At 45.5% G+C, this 23,760-nt stretch overlaps 1 long non-coding RNA gene across 1 annotated transcript in view; it reads left to right on the top strand.

Moving 5' to 3' along the window:
* The first annotated feature begins 11,255 nt into the window (after positions 1-11,255).
* LOC129205975 (uncharacterized) overlaps positions 11,256-23,760 on the top strand; it is a 62,606-nt gene continuing 50,101 nt past the window's right edge. Inside the window, exons 1-2 of the long non-coding RNA XR_008576940.1 lie at positions 11,256-11,439; positions 21,920-21,993. This is a non-coding gene — a long non-coding RNA (uncharacterized LOC129205975). The remainder of the gene's footprint in view (positions 11,440-21,919; positions 21,994-23,760) is intronic.

Below are 23,760 nucleotides of genomic sequence, written 5' to 3'. Positions count from 1 at the left end.
GGATGCCATTTCACTTACTTTTACTTTTTTAAATGAGAATATGTACTAGCGGCGAGGACCTTGCCCACAGGACCCCAGCATGCCAAAAGCAGCGGAGCCAAAGGCTGTTGGTTGCAGCTCGCCGGATCCGAGCGGTGCTTGCTGAAGCTGGACGAGGTTGCTGATTCCTATATGACACAGTGAGAAATGTTAAAAAACGGGGCTGGCTCTTGCCTACAGAGAAAGTAGGTGGCTAGTGATGAGCAGCAAAAAAAAAAATTAATTGCTGTTTATTGCCTGAGAGGGCAAGTAGCCGCTTTTTCTCACAAATGAGACCTTAAAGTTGGCACAGTTCAAGATTATCTTCCCCCGTTGCCCCCCGTGTGTGAGGCTGTCCCCGGGTGAAGGTTGGGAGGGTTTGCCAAGCGGGGAGCGACCCGTATGGGGGCTTGAGAGGGGAGGTCCCAGAAGAAACAGCCAGTGCAGAATAAGGGATGGGGCCCGTGGCCAAACCGCTCTCCTCTGGGCTTGGCTTTGCCTCCCCGTTTGCTGGGAAGGCGTCTCCCTTTCTGGGCCAGACAGCCCTCACTCGGCGTGCGTGACGAGGAAGAGCTGCAAAGAGCTACCGAGATGAGTGAGCTTCCTGAAAGCAAGAATAAAAAATGAGCTCAGATGGGAGCTGGCATCTCCTTTATCACTCACTGGGTGACAACACCAGCCTCTGCTGCTGTGCAAAACCCAGAGGCTTTAACTCGAGGTGACTTACTCAGGAAATAACGTTTTTCCCTCCCTCCCCCTCCAATCTCTTCCAAAGCGGCGGTGCCCTCTCGGTCTGCTCAGCCCTTCCCCAGCCCAGCACACGGGAACACCGGCAGCCCGAGCTTTCCTCCCTGCCCGGGGCAGCAGCAAGGAGCCGGGGTCTCCCCTGCAGACATGCGAGGGAGGTGACAGTCATTTCGGGGAGACTCGCCCAAAACCAAGCAGCCGCCTTGGTACGATGCTGCCGGAGTCGGCGTTGCCCCGTACCTGGCCATGCTTGTGGTGCCGTGCCGAGCCTCTGCTTTTTGCAGTCGCTTTCGGTTGTGTTCAGGAGGCAACTCTCTGCCTCCGTAAAAGAAACAAAAAAAAACCCCTCCAAAACCAAAAAACCTCTGTTAAATTGAGAAAGGGTGTTTGAACGAAATGAGTCAAATGAAAGTGTTTACATCTGAGCGCTGCTCTTTAATGTCACAGTGTGGTCAAAGTGAAGAAATGAAAGGTTGGATATTTTTAGGGCTTAAATAATTAATTTTAGTGCAAACAAAGTGTAAGGGCTAGCACGAGGCCAGACCTAACTCTGCCCGAGTAGCAGCAGGTACCGTTAGATGGGTAAAACGAGGGAACCTCTGGGACTCTGAGGAGCTGGTAATGGTCTGCTCATGGTAAAGCAGGATTTTATTCTGTGTCTCCAAGTTACATAGGGTGATTTCCTCAGACAGGGAATAGATGCATCCCATCCTAAATGAAGGGCTAATTCTGTATGTGGCTAACCCCATGGCCAGGGATGCCTCTGTGCTCCATCAGGCTGGGCCCACAGCCAGCATTCGGGCACAAAATCAGCCCGATATTAGTAAAAATGCCTCTTATCACAAGCTCAGCCTTTTGCAAAAACTGCCTGTATCGTCACTCCCCGCTCGTAATGAAGAATCCAAGGGGCTGCCTTCTGAATTACCTGCCTCTATCTCATTTATATCTAAACACCTTGAAATCATGTGATGGTGCCGTAGCGTTCTCCAGGAAAAATGCTGCTTTAAACAGAAACCTTGCCTGTAGAACTATAAAAAATGTATGACTCTGTAAACACTAGCTAAAAGGGCTGAATTTATCTTTCCTGTAACTTCGATAAAGCTGATGCCATGGTCTGCGTCTGTAGGAATGAAGTCAGCAAGGGAGCCGACTTTATACTAGATTATTGCAAATGTTTGCAGATACTCTGCTTGGCTACCAGAAGAGCATTGCTGTCGTGCAAATTTTAAGTACCATGTATAACATAAAACCAGAAATAGGAAGCTCTGCTTTGTTAAAAGACTGCGTATCAAGTATTTATTATAAACACTCAGTTTTGTGAGGCATTGGGAAACTGCTATTGCTTACATTTTAAGAGCTCACTTGCAGACAAGCAGTCTCTAGGAAAACAGAGAGTATGAACCTTGATTTTGCAATGGGGTGGTTAAAACGGTTAGTTTCGGTGAATTTTTGCTGTTCTGGATTTTAAGCGAAGTTATTGTTCTGCTGCTGTCTCTTCGGGAATGGTGCTGATATTTTTTACTTCCCTGTGAATGGCAAAAACATAAAGCAAGTTGGCATCAAGGAGTGTGCTTTATAAGAAAGGAAAGAGGAAAGATAAAATGACTACATATGGCAATATGGACAGTTTCCAACTTAGTGGAAATAAAAGAGTCCGATTTTTGCAGCATATACCGAGAACTGAAGTGTATTTTTATGCAAATGCTATAGAAAATGCAGCTCAGCAAAGGCCATTTTCCTAGCGTTGGCTGGAAAGCATTTCGAGCGCCTAAAGACTTACATTTTCCACAAGAACTTGGTGAGAAAGAATATAAAGAGGTAATAGAGCATCTACAAACATTATGCCTACCACAGTTTGGGGATTTTTTCTTAAAAATCCAAGTTTCATCTGAAGAATCAGCTAAGAGGAGGAAATACTACTGAGCCTTTGACAAGCCTAAATAGTGATTATGCCTCGCTATTTTGATATTTTAAAAAAAAGATGCAGGTCAAGAGCAATTTGGTTGTGGAGTAAAACACCAGAAAAATGCTGTACGCCTGCACAGCACGATCCAGCCCTGAAGGCAGCTGCCGGAGGTGCGTTAGGTGCAGTATCCCTTTGACAGCGTGCAGCTTTATATATCGGAGGGGAAAGGCAAAGTACAGCAGCGCAGCCCTGGTGAGCAGTGCTAACGCATCGCTGTCACTGAGAGAACCCAGCCTCGGCCGGGTGCCTCCGCACTGAATGATGTTGCGCCACATGCATGCTTCGTTGCTGAAAAACTCATTGCATGTGGTGAATCAGACGGTACCACGATCAGAGGAAGCCCCGTAATCTAGAAAAACCTTTGGGATAGAGTAATTGGGAGATGCCTTGGGGTATGGATGAGCCTGGCTTGGAATGAGGATGCTGCTCAGAGGAAGCGCTGAAGGACCCAAGCCCCTCTACTAGCATGGGTGGGATGGGCTGACTTCCTATGTACGCTGTTAATGTGCAAATAAATCACGTGGCGTTAAGCCTGGGAGTCTGTGCAGGGTATCCCAGGGAGTATATCAAAGAAAAATTTCTAAAGTCAGAAGGGCATGAACTTGCTGTTACAGTGTCCCAGAAAGAGAGAAGGCGTTTTAGGCTGTCTGCCTAACGTCTCAATACACCTGTTTGCCATTAGAGTTAATTGCGACTGAAGGAGAAGGTCTCCTGCTGATAGGCAGAAAGTAGCAATACGTAAGTGTAAACTGGACCGAAGAGCGGCACGCTAGAGACCTGCCAGGGAGAGGGAGCCGATAGGGAAAATACAGAGCTGTATTTAGGGCAGGCGTTTGTATCCTGAGCAGCACAACAGGAAGACTAGAGGGAGCGGGTGATGCCGGTTCTCAGTTTGTGCAGGCAAGTGCCATTTGCGTACGGGAGGGCAGCCGCGGAGGAGCGGTCAGATGGATCGGAGGAGCAGCGGGATGGATTGCAGAGGCAGGGTGCAATTTCACCTGCAGAAGCCAGGGTGGGGGCTGTACCAGCCCTACATGCTCCCAAAACCCACAAGAGGGTAAGGATTAGTGGGAATGATAAAGTCACTGTAAATCCCTGGCTGCAAGCGGATCAATATCCAATTCCTACACCGTAAGATTTATTCACAAAAGTTTTGAGAAGGCAGGAATTCATATCTCCAGGCTGGTCCCAGGTCTTCCAAAAGGATCTGATGGTGAACACGCCCAAGGGCTATTTACAGACATGGCATGAACCCTCAGAGCGGCCAATCCATACACCACAGGATGGGGAGGTAAGAGTTGTTACCTGGTTTTTTGGGTAATGGATTAATGAATGGGATGAGCTCAGAGGAAGACTTAAAAAAGCTGGAGGAGACCCTACAGAGATTGCAAATATCTGGCTTTGCTGTTAACAGAAGTAAGCACTCTTTGCTTCACCAGGCTTATTTGGAGCATCGCAGAGGTACAGAAGCAAGCCGCTTATTAAAAGGGAAAACAAAAATGACCGAGAACGTACCAGTACCACAGAATACAGCTTCTGGTCATGTTAAGCTGTAGTAATTCAAAAGGTTGCTCCAAATATATTAGCTTCGATCAGCTCCATGTCTGGCTTGTTTAAAAAAAAGCTCAGTTCAGAAGAATGAAGTTAGATATTTTAATAATCAAATAACTTTGATACATGTTAATCTTTAATGCCAACGTTAGTACCTCTACTGGAAGGGCTGGTTCTTGTAATTTCAAATATCTATTGAGATGAGTAAAAAAAACCCATTTCATTATCTTATTGAACATTTTCAAAACTGGCCAGCATTTGCTTAAATAATGCTGCTCTGCTTCTCTCCTTTCACCACAAAAATCTTTTGCCCATCATTTGCAGATAAATGCTAAAATGACCTGTTGGGATGAAAATATTGTCCTCCTCACTGCTCCAAAACTTCTGTTAGAAGCATTGAGGCTGAGAATATGCATTTCTCTGCTGGCAGAAGCCAGATAGCAGGCACTGAGTTTTATTAGATAAACATTTTACCAAAACATTTTTCAGAATAGACACTCAAAAATGCTTTTTTTGTACTCATAGGGGGGAAAAAAAAAGAAAAGCAGTTCAGTGTGTATTTTCTGTTCTACAGATTTTTTTTCTTAATAGTGCTGAAGAAATTGTTCTGGAAACAAGAAATAACTCCATTTTTGTTATTGTTATACACCCTGGACTTTAGGGATGGCCACATTACATCACCGGCGGCCAGCTTAAGCCAGAGCACTTTTAGAAAATTGATGTTTTTCTCAGTTCTCTGCCAGGGGGAATACTAGGGGCAATAAAAAAAGCTTACAAAGAGACACACCGGTGTAAATACCTGAGTAGCACCAAGAGACTATTAAATTGAAAAGGAGGGAAAGTCATTTTGCGTGCCCGCTGCTTTACCCCAGGGTAGACGCAGGCAGCAGTTTGTGTCCTCGCAGCAGGCGGTGGGATGTGCCAGGGCAGGGCACCCGGGGACATGTGCTCTGTTTTGCAGCGGGGAGAAAGCCCGTTGGTTTCACTGCTGGCTGGTGCATATCGGTGGTGCCGGGAGCGATGCGCGGGACAGGAACCTATGCCGTAAAACAGCCCAAGCGCTTCAGGAAGCAAAATTGGCAGAAACCAGATGCAGCTGCCCCCTGTGCCGGCCGCAGTCCCGGGTTGTTCACCCTACTGACAGGACCGGCCAGGTGCTTCAGAAGGCGGATGGATGGTGGGAGAGACCTGCTTTGGTGCTCTGCTACAGCTTCCCTTGGCTCACACAGGTTGGCTGCGCAGAAACGCTGTCCCCAGGTACCCCTGACATAACGCATGCCCTGTGCTGAAATCAAGCAGACTCAACATGTCTGGCAATGGAAAATCCCTCGCACAGGTTCCCGCTTTCCTCATGTAGTGCCCTAAGTTTGTGCTTGGGGCCGATGGTACCAGTATGCAATTGGATGGGACAGGGAAATTTGGGAAAAGGCACAGTAAAACAGGATTTTGGTGCCAATGACTTATTAAGTAGAGGTTAAAGGGGGTGCGATGAAGAGACACACTGATTGATTGTCTAGAGAAAAGCTTAGAGCAGATGTAATATATGGCTCCAGGAGTTAATAAAAATGGCCTCATCTTCACAGATATTTGTTGTGTCAGAAAATGATAGCCAAGGAAAGGAGAGAATGCAAAGATGTGCCGGGTCCCAGAAGGAATGAAGAACAGGAGAAAAATCAGACATCGGGTTCCCTCCCTGATGCCCAGCACTGACCACTCAGAGAGCTCCCCAAGGTTAGGCTTGTGATTTATTTTTTCTCTTGGGGATGTCACTGGGGTAACGTACAAGGGAGAAGCACGCTGTATTGACAAGCTGTGCTTTAAAGCTTACGGCGCTGCTGATTTCCAGCTTGCTGGGTAAAAAGCATCTAAGATTTTGTTCTTCGTTTCAGTCATGATTACGGCACAGTGGGGGCTGATGGTCCTTCTGCGGCCACTTTCTCTCAAGAGTTACTGGTTTTTAACTTCTTCATGTGTATCAGCCACCTAACTGTTTGGAAACAGCTTATAGAAATGAATATAAAAGATAACTGCAGCAATCAAAAAAAAAGGGTAGAAATTAATTGAAAAAGCGAATCGTAATAATCTCCTTTAGATTTTTGCAATGGGCAGAACAAATTACTTAAAACTGATAATGTTCTTTGCCAGAGAGATGATACCTGGCTCCCTCAGAAGACAAGCACCCTCATGCCTTTAAGAGGCTGGTCCCTGTGCCCCCGGTGTGACCGCTCACTTGGGTTTGGTGCAGGTAAAGGGATGCTACCCAGCCGACGGCCCGAGGGGAACCTGGCCAGATACTGACTCTGTTGGTTTGTGGACCCCCAGGCAAAGGCAGGAGAGGGTCTGTGTTAGGTCCTCTGTGCCCCAGGTTTGGTGCATGAGCAGAGGGCTGGGGTTAACCCTTCCCCAAAGGCAGAAGGGCAGTCCTGGACAGTCCTTTGCCTCTTTCTTTAAGGGCTAAGCCTTGCAAGATGTTTATACTCCAACTGTCTGCTTTTACAGCCTGCCACATTTTTCTCCTCCGTGATTCAAAAAGGAAAAAAATGTCAGATTGTAATGTTCAGCTCGCTCTTCCTAGAGGGATGAAAATTTCCTTCTTTGGAGGCCATTAGTATTGCCAAAGATTACTTATTAAATGCTTATCTCTTAGGGACCGCTGCTGTAAGATTCAGAGCTGTCTGTACCTTTACCACCGCCAAATCACAGGCTGAAGGGGAAAGAGAGCTTTCCTTGAAGCTCTGGCTCTGGGATTCATGTGATTAAGCCGGATTCTCATTTTCCACTGAAAAAGTAAGTTTCCAGCTGCTGTGATTGCAAAGAAAAGGTTGAAAGTGTAAGCCTGAAGTATGCAAAGCAAGAGAAGCAAATATAAAGAATACGAGGGTTTTTTTTCATTTAGTCCTGTGTTTTGAACTACTCCTCCTTTCTCTAGGAGGCTGATTCATTCTTTCAAATGGCTTGTGCTGGCAATACTGGGTTTTTTTTGTTCCCCAAGGGATAACTTCAGAGCTTTTCTTTCAAAACCACTTTGCCCAGTTTAGACATCTCTTAGAAAAACTAAATGAGAAGGAATTTATAAGAAAAATTAATGATCTGCTACATAAATTTTTTACAACTTTGTACATGGATGGAGTGGGTTTGTAGAATTACAGAATTGCAGTGACTAATAATAGTAATAAAGTGTCTGATTGTATTATGTGGTTAAAGATAGTCATAATGCTCTCATTGTCTTTGCCATTTTCCCACTGCTTGCTGTGACATCAGCCCATCCCAGACCATCACATCCTGCTCATGGCTGTGTCTTTGTTGATAAATAATGAGTCATTATACACTCTGCTCCGACTCCTACAGCTGTATTGCCCAATTTTCCTCTCTCCAGAATGATTCCCCCTTTGCAAGGATTTAGTACGCCTTTAAAACCAGAAAAGTTTATCTGGTGACAAACGTGCACTTCAGCAGAAGGAGGAAGGGATGAAACGAGGTTCTTTCCGGGCGTTTTGTACCTGGGGCTGGCTCACCTACAGTAAATGATGTATTTTTATTAATGACAAAACACCACTGCCACTTTGTACTGATGGCACAATCGACTGCATACTGAAGCCATGATTTCCATGGATTGTCCCTGCAGGGCACATTCGATCAAAAGACCCAAAGAGCCCTGCTGCCACGCAGGCATCGAAACTCTGCACGAAATATTTGGATGCTTACATGTAAACAGATACACATGGAAGTTACATGTTTTCTCCACAAACACAAAACTGATTTAGTAATACTGAAATGAAAACTTCTTGCTCTCCAGCATGCTGTTACCTACACAGCATACTCAGGAAGCTCTCCTAAAAAAATGGATACCAAAATGCGTTAAAAAGTGCAAGAAATAATTGTAATGTTTTCCAAAAATACTTACGCACTCTTTGCTCTGACATCGAGAACATCGAGGAAGTACCATGAGCAGCCTGGCACTCTAAATAGCTGATTTGCATAGTTGGGAGGTAGTTGTTTTCTTTCCTTTTAATTTAAAAGTATGATCAAGCATGTGGCATAGCAAACTTCCAGACCTGGAAGCTCTGCAGAGCTGTTGAACTAATAGGAACTAACATCAACAGCCACGGTGCCATCCAGTATGCCTGCTTTGTACAGATGAGGTGGGGGAAAAAGATCCAAAGGTATAACAGATCCTCAGTGAGGCAGGACAGGTTACGCGCTTGTTTTTCCTTCCTTCCTCCGTTTTATCGGTCATATTACAACTCACCCTTGCAAATTGTGAGGGATCAGGTGGCCCCGGGGAGTGGCAGAAAGTGTTCATGGATAAAGGAGGGACAGGTGAAAACCAGAGCAAAACATGTGGTCCCTGGGGCGGAAGGATGGATGGATGGATGGATGGCCTTCAACCCCTGCTCACATCTCTGTTACATGCCCTCCCTTTGCTTTCTCTCGTTTGAAGGCCTCAAACCCCAGCCCGTCAGCTGCCAGACATAAGCTGCACATAGGCAGGGGTCTGGTGTGGAACAAACTCTTGGCCAAAACCTTGGCTGTAATTCTTGCTCTGCTGGTGACCCCCTGTGGGGCTGCAGCTATGTCCCTCAATGGCTTTCCACCCAACCTTCCCCACCTGTAAGTGCAGAGGTGTAACACCCATCCCACGAGCGTGACGTAAGATGGACAGGTAATGCATGAGTGTGCTGCTATCAAGCAATATCTACACTTGCAAAATGTTGCATACTGGTGTTCAGGGGTGGTTGAATGGGGGAGGTTTATTGATGCCCATCACCTCGCTAGCAGAGCCAGTGTGTTGCGTTGAGCGTGCCCTTTGTTATGGTCTGGCCTGCAGAACCTACTCATGCACACCTCTTCTCTACTTGACCTAAAGTGATCTAGGAAAGTTCCATCTTGAATCTCTCCCAGAAGGATCTTGAACGAAGCGTTCTCACCCCTGCCCATTTGCCACGATCTGGCCTGGGGCAGGTGCCAGGACTCCGCTCTCACCTCGCCAACAAATCTCCTGCAGAAATTAAGATGTTTTGATTGCAACAAACCAACGTATTTCACAGCAAAACCACTCTCTTGACTGCTTGTGCTTTCTTTCCCATATCACAGTCTCCTCCTTTGGGTTTCTGGGGGCTAGGGGCACCCTAAAGCCCTGCTCGTGGTGCACTAAGGATGGCAAACCTACGGAAAGGCACCCCCTGTCCCTTAGCCCCATTTAAGAGCCTTTCTCGTGCAGAGGAGGGACTGGGTTTGGGCGGAGGAGTGCCCCTGCAGCCACGCATGGGAGATGAGTCAACAGCCCATTTGCTACTTCTCTCTCTCTCTGCTCCTTCTGATGTATTTTTGGGTGGAGGGATCGCAAATTTGATTTGTTAAATAGGCTTAAAAAAATGTAAATGATAATTATAAAATTCCACGAGTCTTTTTTTTTCCATGATAAATTTTATGTAGCTGGCAGTTAAAATAAGTGATTACGCCATAAATACCATTTTAATAGCCTAGTCAACGGTGTAGCCTCTGCTGTTCTGAGATTTTTATCTTGAAAAGGGAGGGAAAAATCCTTTCCTGTGGATTTATATTGCTGTAGCGGCTGCTGCTGCTCGTTACTTGCTGAGTAATTTGGGGGGAACATATTCTTCTAACGCAGGCAGCCACAGATGAGCGAGCACGGACGCTGGCCACCCTGCGCCCGCGCAGCTGGCTGTGCCCTGGCTGGTGGCGGCCCCGGCCAGCACATCGAGCGCTCCAGCTCTTGCTTTTGGGGTAACAACCTCATGTTTTCCAAAGCCAGTCATTCCTGCACACAAGCACCATCCTCCTCCAGCAGCAATGGCCGGGCAGGCCAGGACCCTGCCAATATCTTTGTCGCTAATTTGGAGAGAGATGGGTTTGGTGGATGGACTATTCAATGGACAAGGAATTGGCTGGCTGGCCGCATCCAAAGACTTGCAGTCAATGGCTCAATGTCCGAACGGAGATCAGTAACAAGGGGTGTCCCTCTGGGGTCCGTGCGGGGACAGATACTGTTCAGTATCTTTATTAATGCCATAGACAGTGGGATTGAGTGCTCCCTCAGCAAGTTTACAGGTGATAGCAACCCGAGTGGTGCAGTTAATTTCCTTGAGGGAAGAGATCCCATCCAGAGGGACCTTGACAGGTGTGGGCCTCATGAAGTTCAACAAGGCCAAGGGAAACCTTATTGCGGCCCTTCACTATATTAAGGGGGCTTAGAAGAAGATGGAGAGAGACTTTTTACCAAGGTCTGTAGTGACAGGACAAGGGGCAACGGTTTTAAACTGAAAGAAGGTAGATTTAGATTGGACGTTAGGAAGAAATACTTTACTGTGAGGGTGGTGAGGCACTGGAACAGGCTGCCCAGAGAAGTTGTGGATGCCCCATCCCCAGAAGTGTTCAAGGCCAGGTTGGATGGGGCTTTGGGCAACGTGGTCTAGTGGAGGGTGTCCCTGCCCGCAGCAGGGGGGTTGGAACTAGATGATCTTTGAGGTCCCTTCCAACCCAAACCATTCTGTGACGGGGGGCTGAGGCACCTTCAGATTTCAATTAAAAAATCCTTAAAAACCAAAACAAACACAACCCCCCCGATTTCCCAGCAACGGGCCGCGGCGCCTCTCCCCGCAGGCCACCCGCAACGCCGCTGCCACTGCGGGGGGCCGGGCCAAGCCGCCGCCGCTCCCCAGGCCGGGGGCAGCGCTCCCCCTGCCCGGGCTCCCCACGGCGGCGGCCGCCGCCCCTGCGCTGGGGCCCGGCCGGTAGCGGCGCCGCCGGGGCGCTGCGGGCGGGGCGGCGGGGCGGCGGCAGGGGGCGCTGCGGCCCCGCCGTTGCGGCGGCGACGGCGGCGCGGGGGCGGCGGGAGGGTTGATCCTAATTGGAGCCGACGCGCGGCTCCTCCATAATCCTCAGACATCCCCCCGCCGGTTCGTAATTCCTGGGCGGGCGCTGCCGACGGCTCCGTGAGGGAGCAGCCGCCGCCGCAGCCGGGGCAGGTGTTGCCGCCGGGCGGGTCGCGTTGCGCCGCGCCGCGCTGCGCCGCCGCGCCGCCTCCCCGCCGCGGGGGGCCCGGCGGCCATGTTGTCCCCTGGCGCGGCGGCGCTGCCGCGACCGGTGGGTGGCTGTAACGGCCGCGCTCCCCGGCGGCGTGACGAAGCAGAAAGGTGCGGGGAAGACACCCGTCGCCTCCGGGGGTCAATAATTAAGCGTGAAAAGTTCCTTTATCTCTTTAATTGCGCGCGTAGCCCACGCGTTTGCGCGTGTGAGCGTTGGTGGCGTTCCCGTACGGGCGGGAGATGGCGGAGCTGCCAGGCAGGGAGCTCCCGGCCCCCCGACAAAACCCGGCCTGCGCCTCTCTGCCGTGGCACCCCGCATTTCCCTCCCGCGCCCGGCCCGGCCCCGCCGCTTCCCCCAGAGATGAGGGCAGGGTGGGGAGTGCCTCACCCACCATGGCGCTGCTTCCCCAGCGAGGGCCCGTGGCACCGAGGGGTGGCCAGTGGCTGGACTCGGGGCACCACAGAAGCCTGCCTGAAATAGACAGAATAAACAGGGTCATACCTTGCTGGGTCCCTCACGGGCCAGTTGTGGTCCTATGCTGTTTTGAAGTCAGTATTTTGCTGGAGAGACCGTTTGTGGCTGGGTGGTATTTGAGGGAAAAGTATTGAGCAACTGGGTCAGGCCCTAAAGCTGCGTTCGCGTAGGTACCAGTACTTCCAGTAATAATGCAAGCGACTTTTCAGGTTGCATCGGAGCTTTTCCTTGGGTGTAGGCAAGGAGTTGTGGAGTTCAGCATGGCTGCTGGTCAGTAGGAGAAGCTGCTAAGTGCCCGCTCTTCCCTCCCATCGCATCTATCCAGGGGCCTGTCTGAGAGGTAGAAATTTTTGGCTCTGTGCACTCCCAGAGTGAAGGGTATACATTGATTTTGCTCCTGGGCTGTGTGGGGCCCCTGGACCTTGCACAGCTCATGTGCCAGGGCCAATGCAATGCATGCATGGGTTTAGGGGGACAGGACAGAGATACCAGGGGCTACTGGCTCCTAGTCCTGCTGTTCTGGGCTGGTATTACCAGATGAGCACTATCCATCTCTGTATTTGTGTAGATACTCATTTTTTCCTTTGCATGTGAGCACACAAATTAGTCTTGCTAGGGCCTGAATGTTTCTGCAGGTTTACCAGAAGTGGAAATACAAATTTGTTGAAGCTCAGTCTTAAAGGTTTGGACTATGAGGTTGTTTCCACCCTTGTTTTAAACAGATGTAAATCTGGAGTTAACTCTGCTGAAGGGTTACATAGCACAAACCCATTGTGCGTGTCTGTGAACAGATAGAGCTGACTGTCAGAGAAATAAAAATAATGAAGTAGTGGTGAATAAGCCAGGCACCTTACTTTCAGCCATAATAAGCAGAGTTTCTGAGAAGCAGATGTTCTTCTCCCTCTTGCAAGTGCTGGTCTCTAGCTGAACATGTCTGAGAAGGCAGCGAGGTCCACTGAAGCCTGTGTGAGGAATGAATGTATATATATAGGCTTTAATGATGTCTTAGAGGGACAGTCCCTGCAATCTGATTCTTACATGCAGAATTACAGTATTAGATACACTGCCAGGCATGTTATAGACATGGATTGGCTTTACAGGGATCTACCTTTGCATGCTACACTCCTCACGTGTGCTATTAAAGCAAGATTAATGGATGTATTCTTCTGCAGCTTTGTTCTCTCGGGGCAGATTTATATCCCTAGGTGGGTCCTGTAAGCACTGGTGCCATACATTACACCTCCCGATGATTGCTAGTGCCGTAGTGTAACATGTAAAGGGCTCTTTCAGTGCTTTACAACAGGTAGCAGTGCTATTTTTGACAAGACTGGGCAGCTCTACTGCCCAGGGTATTGTGTATTAGCGGGATTGATGAAGGTTTCTCCTGTCCTTTCACTTTAACATGCTCCCTGATCCCAGAAAATAGCTGTGTAGTGAACTGGGACAATGCTGCTCTGACCTTTACGTGCGCCCAGAACAAGCATGAGGAGAAACTCTTTACCTAGTCTGCTCCTCTGTTTTTTCTGCATTTGGACTTGAGGTAAACCTGGCCTCTAAGAATACTCCATTCTCAAATGCTTCTGTTTTTTTTTTCTTATGGCCACCTAGAAAAGACTGCTTATTTTATACTTTAGAGAGGTTTGCTTTACAGTAGCATCTAAATATTTTCTGTATTTAAATAGCTTTTCTGTTTCTTCACATTGACTTTCTTGCCCGTATAACATCTGCATGCTTTCTTCTCTGGTATCTCACAGTCACCTAGAATGGAAAGCAAGGATGTATTTATTTATCTTTGCTGTTACACTGTCAAAGAACATCCCACATTCCCCATCAAGAGTTTTATTTTCCCTTTTTGTGTGTTTACTATTGGATCTTCACTTGGCTCCCAGCCCCTGCACATTTTAATACCTTTTTAGCTATTCTCTTTTCAAAATCCATCAAGTTTTTGTTTCCTGTCCCCCAGCCCCACCTTTACCTTCTTTTTGAATTTCTTCTTTTTCATTCTGTGGCTGTTTGAAGTCCTGGTTCTGCTTTCTCATTGTGTCTTCCAGCTTCTTCATGTTGGCTGTTAGGTTTCTCTTCAGAGCTTCACTTTTTAGCCATTCCCCTCCTGTGCAAAGGTGCTGGTAAATGTTGAAAGAGCTCTTCTAGTTGTGCTTCTAGGATGCTTAGTTTGCCTGTGCCCTATAGCCTTTTCAGTTTGGAGCTGAGTATTACCTGGAGTTGGTCACTGCAATGTGAAAGGTTTTTTATTCTTCTTTTGAACTTTTGCACTTGCAAATGCTGAACAAGCCGAAGTGTCGTTCTGGGAATGGTACCTCTTGTGTAGCATTGCTGCTCAGGGGTATGGGCTCATACTCCTCTAACGTATATGCAAGCGCTGCACTGGTTTCTGTATTTGGTAATTGTGTCTTTCTATAGCTTTAATAATTTGTCCCTTAAAGCCTTGGCTGTCTAGGGAAGGTCTGTGAAGATGGGTTAACAAACAATGATTTGCATTGTGGTCTTGTGATCCAAGGCAGCGGGCTCTTTTGTGGATACTAGTTGGTAGAATGTAGCATAAATACTGGCCAATGCCTTGTTCTGTATGTAGCATGGGTCTGGAAGAAAGAAGTTTAAACAAGCATTTACAACTGTCTTCAACAGTGACTTACATAAAGTCTGGGGGACTGGACTTTATGATTTGGGATTGACCTGGAGACTTCTGAATCTTTCCCACTTTTGTCATTCTGAGCAAATTTTGTTCCAGTTTTGTATATATACACTTCTGTATCTGTTTTCTCTAGTAAATGGTTTGTGTTTACTAGCAGAAGTTTTACAGACTTCTGAATTCTTTCCTTTTTGCTCAGAAGGACATCTGAGCAAATTTCATTCTAATTTTGGTGCATGTATTTATGTAGTAGAGGGTATCTCTTCATATTTACCAAAGTCAGTTCAGCTGCAGAAGCTCCTGAATCCAATTTAGCTCATTCTGTGGAAGTAATGAGCCACCTACCAACCCAACCAGTCCTTATAGAGCTGTAGGATAACTGATAACCAGAGTGGTTTCCAGGCTTGCTCACTGCCAGCCACATGTGTAAGTAACAAGCTACACAAGCTTGCGGGAATGTGCCAGTGGTATTTCGTGGATTTTACTGCCACCAGGGGAATCCATCTGTACCTTTCATTTCACATAGGTATGGCAGCAGGAGCGTGTGTGTGTGGGAATCAGCTTCTGAGTGAAGAACTGTGGTTTTACTTACAGGAGAACAAAACAAAGGCATTAGTACTTACAGTGAGTAAGTGAGGCTGCTAGTCTGTCCTTTAAAAGATGGTATTTCATCCTCTTCACCCTTCATGGGAAAAAATTCAGCAATCACATTTTTGATCCATAGTGATCGAGTCGATCAGTTTTCTTACTTGAAAACGTGCTTGGTTCTTAGACAAAAATCTGGTCACTGGATCTCTCTGGTTCAGACTGTACAGCTCTTCCTAGAGCCAGACCTCAGCAAAGTGTTTTTAAGTAGTAGGTTTGCTGAGGAAAACAAATTTTCCAGGGAGACCAAGACCAGATCTACTTTGGTGTGACATGAAATTTGGTTAAGGCTTATTACAAAATGCCCCCTCTCTCCCCAAATCAAAGAAAGGGAGAAAAGGAAAGGTTAAAAAAATATTTAATTTTGTGGGCATTTTTTTCCTTTTTAGGTGAAAAATAGAGAACAGAGGATTTGCTACTTTAAAAGCAAACATTTTCTCCTTTGTGTTTTGGTGGGTGGTATTTTTTTTTCCTTAGCCAAACCACTCCCCCTTAGCTGTTATTTCAAGTAGATTCAACTGAAATTTTTTCTGCCCGTGATTGTTTTTTGTTTGGCCGTTGAACCAGATAATCCAATATTTGCACAGGTCTCCCTGGAGCTGCACAAAGAGGTAATGCTGTCATTATGACAGGTAGACCTCAAGAGACAATGTGGAAGCACAGGGTCTCCCAGCAGAAGCTCCCTGGCCTTTAAATGTTCACTCTCAGATCTTCAGGATTTCCCTGCAGATCTCTGGACTGTGTTGTATTAGAGGGGGTTGAAGTGTTGACGGGTCTACGCTTTCCCGAAGGAAGGCAGAGGAAAAATAGTATTCAGCAACAGGGCATGGAGTTCCTGGACTGTTCATGAGTGTTTTTCCCCTAGGGAAAGATAAGGCTTCTCGTGCTAAATGGTAGGATGTACTCCTATATATATATTTGAGATTCATTTTCTTTGTAGTTTGTGGGGTTTTTTTATTGTTCTGAAAACACAGTGACATACATACTTCTTTCTTGCTATTGGTTCTTGCTTAGGTCAATGTACCTTGTTCTGTTTGTACAAAAATACTTGTTCCTAATTAAACTCACCACCTTCTGTTTGCACCAAAACATCTTGGGCTCATGAAAACTGCCTGATCCGTGAAGCTGTCAGCTTGGACAGAGAGCTTTTGCAGATCATTCAGTGTGCTTGTGGAAATTCAAAGTTTCTCCTATCTCGCTTACATGGTTAGTAGTATAAATTACCTAAGAAAATGCCCGCTGTTACAGGCAGCTGTAGGTTTTGTGCTTGTGAAACCTATTTGCACAAATATTCTAAGCCACCAATTTCTCCACCCAAATCTGCCACAGTTGCTCAGATCTTCCAACAATTACAATCTAATTAGACCCGGCATTCAAAGTTGCCTCCAGCATTTGAAACAAAAGTAATTTAGTGGTAATAAAAGTGGTAGATTGACAGCTCTGGAGGCTGAACTCTGCTTATCTGCAAAACATACCCAGGGTGGGAAAGAGCTACAAGAATCACTGCAATGGCTGTCTGAAGAGCTTGACCCCTTGCCTTGAAATGACAACCTCCAAGGGATGAACATATGGGTAATTTTCTACAGGTTCCTGTACTGCCACTGCCAAGAGTGTTGCTAATTACTGACAATAATTAGTATATTGTCTGTGGCATGAATACTTTTCCACTAGGAAAACCACCTGATTCATTGTATGATAACAATCAAATGCCCATCATGTAGTGATGGTGTTTATGAAGTTAAGAATTATTCAGAATTTGAACCGCAGCCTGTGAGGTGAAAGGCTTTATCCTATTACCAGTCCTCTGAATCATTCAGTCTACAGCGTGTGAGGCACGGGGCTGTGATTAGCAATTCATTTCATAAAGGCCAGCCATTTAAAATTCTCTCAAACTAGCAGCTGCTCGAGGAATGAAAAAGCACCTGGGTCTGGACAAATATCTTCTTCTGGGTTAATTTAAAAAGAAAACCAACAATTCTTTCCCCTGACAAATGAGACTTTCAATCAGCATTGAGCTATCACTGCAGAACGGTAGCCCATCTTTGCTTACTTGACACACAGGATTCTTCCAGTTCTAGAGGTGGAAGTCATGGTTAGGCTGAAGAGCACTTGAAAAAATAAGCTGCTTCATGTTACCCCTCCACAAGAGGAAACATTTGGGTTTGATGAGGAGAAAACAATAGGCAATCCACCCGCTTCAGTGTCTTCAGTGGCGTTGCTGGACTTTTTTATTACTGTTGCTTATAACCACAAGCAGAGACAAGAAATACTTCCCTTTCTTTCCTCTCTCTCTCCCCTCCTTCCTCTATCCATTGGTTTCTATGCTCTAAAATACTGAATTACAACATAGGAAGGACCACCAGTAACTTCTGAAATCAGATAGGTCTTAGCTTTCCTCCAGATGCCGAGTTAATATATGCCTTACTGCAGCAGGCAAACCTTAATTCAGTTGGCAGTAGGATTACAGCAAGGTATATTTACCCTCAAGAACACTCATTTTCCATATCTAATTATCTCCTCATCTGCTGAGTCAGGAGGAAAATCAAAATTATCTTCTGTTTTAGATTATATTTTCCTAGGACTGACGTGAGAATTCTGGGTGACATTCTCAAAAGCATCCAATTTATGTAGGATCAAAAGATTGTGGCTTTCAGGGAATCATCTGCTCCTCAGATGTATTAGGGACATTAGAAAACAGTACCTTTGGTTTCTAACGTTGGAGATGGAGGCATAGATAGAAGATTGCTGCCTTTATTGCCGTCAGTATAGGATAAGATCGTAATTTATGTTTTCAGATGAGGCTTTGAAAATTACGATCTTGTATGTTCTAACTGGAAACCAAGTTGCCCATGGGGCGTTTGTCAAAAGAGTAAGAGTTTGCACTAATAAATCCACTGTATTTTTTTTTTCTTTGTCCCTCTGCAATATATTTTTCTGGCAGCTACAATCCAGTCCAGAGGAGGACAAAGGAGGTTGGAGGTTTGGGGGGCGGGGGGTGTGTCTATGTGTAAAAGGCTTTTGATTTATGCTAGGGGCAGCTGGTTGTTTTTTTTTCTTTTTTTCTGCAACATTCCTGTGTGATCTTCGAATTACTATTCCCTATTTGAAAATTGGGTATAAGCAAGATACTTTTCTGCCTCTTTCATCAGTCTATTCCACTTATCCTACAAGCAGATTCAGACAGAGGCTGTCTTTCGTTCCAGAAGTATGTATGCCTCCAATAACCATGCCTTAATGATCTAGAAATAATTATGCTATCCCATTCACTAGCCAAGACCGATGTGGAGCGGACACGCGCTGCAGATCCTTCTCTCATCCAGTTCTGTTCCCTCATCCCTATTTGAGAAAAGCAGAATTTCCTCGATATCACCATGTCTGTGAAGAACTATGACAGCCAGCAACCTGTCTCCTCATCTCTGACTGCATGTAGCTATATCAGCAGTTTGGCCCAACATCTAACACAGCACTTTGTGAATCTCCCCAAAATACACACGCTAAGATAACAATACAGATGGAGTAAGATATGTAAGATAACAGTACAGGTAGAAGCATTTAAGTTATGTATGGTTTGTAGGGTAGTTTGGGATCCTTAGGGTTGATAAATGCTGTATAGGTTTAAAGCACTATTTTGTCTCGTGCTCACATAAACTTACATTCTTTGGCTTTGCATTTTGCTGCGCGGATTAAGTTATAGCAGATCTGTCTGGAACACCCATTGAGGCTAAACAGTGGTGTCTTCTGCTTCATTGTTTAATATCAGATGCTTTATTATGGAAATTCAAATAAAACTTGACCTAAACAAGGCAGGCCTTCTTGCTATTTTTAGAACATATGGCATATCCCGTGTCCGTGTTTCACAGGCCGGTGTGTAATTAATGATGTGTGTCCTTTCTTCCCTTGTTAATTGCTGCACAAGCTTTTGGGAGGTATGTATCATTATCTAATGTAATCATGCAGAAATGTGAAAAGCGGAAAAGGGAAGAAAAGAAAAAAATCCACATGCTTTGATGTCTTATCACAGTTGAAGCGGGAAGGGGGGCGGGTTGCCCTAGCAAGTTCAGAACTGGACTACCTCACGCTGTTGTCAGGATCCATGAGCTTTGAACAGTCTCTGGCTCCAGATGCCTCCACGATACTGTTTAGAGAAGTTGTTTTAAATGCGTCTGTTCCTTCTGTCGCCCCTTGCCCTGGCACCTGGCAAGAGGGCAGAGGAGCCTCTCCCTCCATTTTCTGCTCAGTGATCTCCATCTCGCCGTTGTTCACTTTCAGGTTGGAGGCAGGTGTGCAGGAGACCATGGGTTCCTTTAATCCCTATTAAGAACAGCAGATCACAGTGGCCCCTCTGGCCTTGTTCCCTATGACTATGAAACTAGCTTTAGCAGCACAGAGATTTAATCTTTCTAGTGGAAATGTAGTGCTGGTCAAAGGTCTGCGTTGCATCTTTTAGGACAGTTTCTTAGCTGTGTGAAGTTAATCGTGAGGCAGTGTCCGTTCCAAGTCGCAGATTTTGGCGGAAGCCTTGTGCTACAGACTTTCCTTTCTGCAGCTCTGCTGTCTTCCCTGGGAGAGATCCCAAAGAGGAAAGCCACAAAATCTGCCAAAGGCGCAGCGTGGGCCTGCCTCCTCTTCCCACCATCTATCTGGTGACCAGAGGGAGAGAACAAGCAGCTCTGGGGTGCACTACGAGCTCTATGGGGATGATAAGCAGCTGTCTCTGTTATCTTTAAAACCTACCTGGTACAGTCTGTCAGCTGCTTCAGGTCCTCTCTGAGAGCAGGGATGAGCCAAGGCATCTACACTATGTAGTGCTGTGGCTGTACCCCCGCCAGTGCATGCAGCAGATAGGAAGGGCTCATAGGGAGCAGCCAGCTGCTCCTTCAGCTGTTTGCTTCCCAGTTTTGTTCCTCCATCTTCGGTTAATTTAGATCATACCTAAAGTCCGTCCACAACTACGTTTAAGCAAAAGCGGTTACCATAGTAACACTGGAGATTTTCTAAATGCAGTCTATGATGTAAACAACTAAAATGACTGTCACCCCAAATAGTTGTTTTTCTTCTGTGTAGTTTATTGAGTATTTAAATCTGTTGTAGCACACACAGATTTACCACTTCTAAGTATAACTTGGAGGAGTAACATATTTTTTCTTACTGCTTCCATTTCAGCAGATCTGTTTCCATGTCAACAGCTCACATTGATAAAGAATTGACATTCTGACTGCATTTGGCAGTGTAGGGTACAAGGTGACAATTAAAATAAATCAATGTTTCTAATGATGCTGATGTTAAAACCGTGCCAAAACACTGGGATTCCCATGCACAGTAGCCAGAGATTGCTGCCTGAATCTGCAGAGAGGCAGAAATTCTCATGGGAACAGACTTTCTTCGCAAGGTTTTCAAGCCTTCCTGCTTACAGATGCAGTAAGACTGGGAAAGCAAACACTCTCTCTCTCACAGAAAAATGCACCTAGCAGTGTGTGTGTGCACACACATGTGTGTTTGCTTTGGCTCATCCACTTCTAATCTAGGTGAGGTCTAGAAATGCATAAAGCATGCAATGAAAAATAGAATACAATTCTTGGTCTAAAAACCTGTTTTGAGTCAAGTTTCTGGCAAAAATTGTGGAGCAGGAGGGCTTAATTAACCCCCTCTCCTTCCACTCCTGATTTCCTTGTAGTTAATATATGTGTTGAAATTACTGAGGGGCAAGAAACATGGAGACCCAGAAGGGCATTTTTTTAAGCTTGCAAACCTGTTCAACAAAGACCCACACTTCAAATTGTGTATTTGGGGGATGAAAGTGGACTGCTTTTCCCTGTCTGTGTGAGCATGGTGTAGATACACAATTGCCACAGTTGAGGTGTCATTGATGTGTTTGTTTTCCCTTAATGCATAGAGGGGTTAAGATCAGTGGCCCGCTGTATTAAGCACCCTGTGTACCTGGGATAGGACAGACAGACACAATCCACAAGAATTCCCAGACTAAGCAGACAGCAAACAGGGAAAGGAGAAAAAAATGTTACTCACATTTTACAGGGACAGAGAGGGATTAAAAGGAGTTTTTCAAAGCTGCAGAAGGAGTGGCAGCTTCCAGGTGATGCAGGCTCCCTACCTGTGGTTTAGATGCTCAAAAATCCCTTATCTGATGTTTGCTTGGGGTCATACTAGAGTCTCCTGGTGGATGTGGAAATCCAGCTCAGTGCTCCTGAATTGAAATGTGCTCACCTTCAAGGATGAGCAAAGTTTGGCAATACTAGTCCTTCAGCTGTCTGAAGGTACTCTGTCTAGTTTGAAGTAGGTTTGAATCTATAATTTCAGTTGCATTTGGGGACCATACGTACGTCCTAATGCTAAGCAACCAAATGACATGCCTAGGGTTCTGAGTTGCTGTGGGTTCTTTTGGTAGCCAGTGCAAAGAGATAGTTGTGTCTAAGCAACAGTTCAGATCGCCTTCAGCAGGTGTCTAGCATGGCTTGATGCTGCTTTGTGAATGTGTAAATTCACTTGTTATGTCTTTCATATCACGGGATCATATAATTTTTGCGGTTTTGACAGGTCCATAAACTTACTTTGCCTACTAAGGTTTCTATTTTTAAATGAAACTCTTAGGAAATGTTTTAGACAAAAGCAGAAACACTGGTAAAAGTAATGTAATTCCTGGTACCATTGAGGTATACCAAAACGTGATGAGTTTTCACTCTTGTACCTATACTTGAGAGAAGATTTGAAACCCCAAAACCAGTCATTTGTGTAATGGAGAATGGAGATGAAGATAGTAAGTCCCCCACATGTACTAATGATAACGATAATTTTATTTCCAGATTGCATTCTTTGGAGGATCTGTGGGCTCTTCAGAAGGACCCATCAATTATGCCTCATAGCAGCCCATAAGGTGGTAAGTATTGTTACTGTATTTTGTAAATGTGAAAGAATTGTGGGATATTGATAAGCAGAGAAATTGCCAAATCAGTCAAGTCTGTGGCAAATAACTTTTCCCTGTAGAAAAATACCATTCTTTCTGATACAAGACATACAATGTTTATATGTTTCAGCAAACAAGCCATTGCTGAATGACTTTAATTTGATTGCACAGGAGTGAGTCACTTTTAGGACATATCCTGTGAGTGTCACTGAGGTGCTGTAACATAAAAAATAGAGGGGATGTGTAATCTCTGTTTGTTGGTTTTGAATATCGGCTGTAGCTGACAGTAGAACAGCAGCTGGTTAGATGGGTCTGCACAGTAATGAGGGCTAAGAAGATCTAACGCTCTCTGTTGAACTGCTGTTGGCCTTCCTTATCATATTACCTCATCTCCTAGCTGCAGGGATTGGCAATCTTTCAAGGAGGTATGCACGATGTTGTTTTCCCCCGCCTTGAATTAGAGGTATGAAAGTAGCAGGGGCTGAGAGTGCTGCTTCTCAGAGGTTTGGCCGAGTGAGGGGTCCTGTGAGGGAGTAGCCTCCAGCACCTGTGGGATTTGGCTTTGGATGGCAGAGGGTCAGGTAGGCGTCCCCCCTAGTGCTGCAGCTTCCAGTACATGGCTCTACCTGAGATCTGGGGTCTCCCATCGGAGGTCCTTTACCACAGGCTGGTGGCTATCAGCTCTCAAGCCAAGTTTCAGTACCTATAGCCATCGTTCCATGGAGACATGACTAACCATATGGTAGTGCTGCTTCTACCCCTGTTTTATTAGCTAAATTTAATTAACAGGCAATTATAATAATCAGACAGACAAATATAATAACCTGCTGTCATGCTTCATTGTGAATAATGGCTGTAGTAGCCACACCAATATTATTTGACTTAATATGAATGTGTTTGACATACGCCATTGAGAATGAGATGAACATGATGCCTAAGACAAACTGTGTATTAACATGTGGTCCCTGTTGTTCAAAAGCTCTGGAAACCCGGTCATAATCAATAACAGTAAAGTTCTGAAGAATGAAAGGATAGTCACAACCATTTATATATGAGTTAATGCAAACCAGAACAAATGCATAACCAAACACAGACAGGAATTGAAGAAAAGCTGTAACTTAGTCCCAGAAATTCTGTACTGAAGGCCTAGACTTTAACAGGAGTAAACAAGACCCATTCCTAAGACACAATTGAGAAATCTTTGTGCAAAACAGAAGGAATATATGAGTGAAAGATGTCAAATGGTGTTTGGCTGTAATTGGATATAGTATGAATGCCACGAAAATGTTAACCTAATTCTGTCCCAAATCTGAAACCAAACTTTGCTCTTCCTGCCTAAGATTTCTTCTAAGCTTTGCTGAGGTGCTGTTGTGGAACCTAATTGAAAGAAAACTATAATTCTAGTAGTTGAGCATGCCCTTTTGTCACCAGTTTTGTCCAACACTAGCAAGTGGACGAGGAAAGAAATCAGTTATTTACAGCCCATCATATTAAAAAAAAACCAAACAGTGGGAAGCAGTAAAAAATGTAGTTTATCTAAGAAATCAGATATATTAATCTGTAGGCTTCTGCACTTCTAAAACAGAAGGAAGCAAGAGATTGTCGGTGGCAAAAATACTACCGTGTGGGATTTTAATAGAATTGTAAAACCCATTCCCCTGCTTTTGGGATGATGATGTGAAAATGCGAGGTGTTACTCACAGTTCTGCTTGGTTTCATTCAGTGCCTGAGTTGCCTTTT

The sequence above is a fragment of the Grus americana genome, chromosome 4 (assembly GCF_028858705.1).
Source record: "Grus americana isolate bGruAme1 chromosome 4, bGruAme1.mat, whole genome shotgun sequence".
NCBI lineage: Eukaryota > Metazoa > Chordata > Aves > Gruiformes > Gruidae > Grus > Grus americana.
The sequence above is the reverse complement of the archived record's forward strand: the minus strand, read 5'-3'. Positions and strand labels throughout refer to the sequence as shown.